This window comes from Perkinsus marinus (genome assembly GCF_000006405.1).
Source record: "Perkinsus marinus ATCC 50983 genomic scaffold scf_1104296955346, whole genome shotgun sequence".
Lineage (NCBI taxonomy): Eukaryota > Perkinsozoa > Perkinsida > Perkinsidae > Perkinsus > Perkinsus marinus.
In genome coordinates, this window is record NW_003207791.1 from 1 (window position 1) to 1,034 (window position 1,034).

The 1,034-nt window shown below is 46.3% G+C and overlaps 5 non-coding genes across 5 annotated transcripts; all 5 read left to right on the plus strand.

Moving 5' to 3' along the window:
- The first annotated feature begins 40 nt into the window (after nt 1-40).
- Nucleotides 41-113, plus strand: Pmar_PMAR012219. Its single transcript has one exon. It is a non-coding gene; the product is annotated as a tRNA-Thr (tRNA).
- A 146-nt stretch (nt 114-259) lies between these two features.
- Pmar_PMAR012220 lies at nt 260-332 on the plus strand. The gene has a single exon. It is a non-coding gene; the product is annotated as a tRNA-Thr (tRNA).
- A 146-nt stretch (nt 333-478) lies between these two features.
- On the plus strand, nt 479-551 carry Pmar_PMAR012221. Its single transcript has one exon. It is a non-coding gene; the product is annotated as a tRNA-Thr (tRNA).
- Nucleotides 552-697: 146 nt separating this feature from the next.
- On the plus strand, nt 698-770 carry Pmar_PMAR012222. The gene has a single exon. It is a non-coding gene; the product is annotated as a tRNA-Thr (tRNA).
- Nucleotides 771-916: 146 nt separating this feature from the next.
- Nucleotides 917-989, plus strand: Pmar_PMAR012223. Its single transcript has one exon. It is a non-coding gene; the product is annotated as a tRNA-Thr (tRNA).
- The last annotated feature ends 45 nt before the right edge of the window (nt 990-1,034 follow it).

Genomic DNA, 1,034 nt, shown 5'->3' on the forward strand with positions numbered 1-1,034 from the left:
AATTTCACGACATGGTTAGACTCCACACTCGAGGGAACGTGCCTTCTTAGCTTAGTTGGTAGAGCACCCGCTTAGTAAGCGGGAGCTCGTCGGTTCAACTCCGGCAGAAGGCTAGCTCTGAGTCCGTTTGTCGGAAACCGACTGCATTTCGTAATTTTTCACTGAAATTTAGTATCAAATTGTTGCACCACTTGAATTGTGGTATGCGTTTCATTGTGAAATTTCAAGACATGGTTAGACTTTACACTTGCGAGACCGTGCCTTCTTAGCTTAGTTGGTAGAGCACCCGCTTAGTAAGCGGGAGGTCGTCGGTTCAACTCCGGCAGAAGGCTAGCTCTGAGTCCGTTTGTCGGAAACCGACTGCATTTCGTAATTTTTCACTGAAATTTAGTATCAAATTGTTGCACCACTTGAATTGTGGTATGCGTTTCATTGAGAAATTTCACGACATGGTTAGACTCCACACTCGAGGGAACGTGCCTTCTTAGCTTAGTTGGTAGAGCACCCGCTTAGTAAGCGGGAGCTCGTCGGTTCAACTCCGGCAGAAGGCTAGCTCTGAGTCCGTTTGTCGGAAACCGACTGCATTTCGTAATTTTTCACTGAAATTTAGTATCAAATTGTTGCACCACTTGAATTGTGGTATGCGTTTCATTGTGAAATTTCAAGACATGGTTAGACTTTACACTTGCGAGACCGTGCCTTCTTAGCTTAGTTGGTAGAGCACCCGCTTAGTAAGCGGGAGGTCGTCGGTTCAACTCCGGCAGAAGGCTTGCTTTGAGTTCGTTTGCCGGAAACCGACTGCATTTCGTAATTTTTCACTGAAATTTAGTACCAAATTGTTGCACCACTTGAATTGTGGTATGCGTTTCATTGTGAAATTCTATGGCATGGTTAGACTCCACACTCGAGGGAACGTGCCTTCTTAGCTTAGTTGGTAGAGCACCCGCTTAGTAAGCGGGAGGTCGTCGGTTCAACTCCGGCAGAGGGCTAGCTCTGAGTCCGTTTGTCGGAAACCGACTGCATTTCGTAATTTT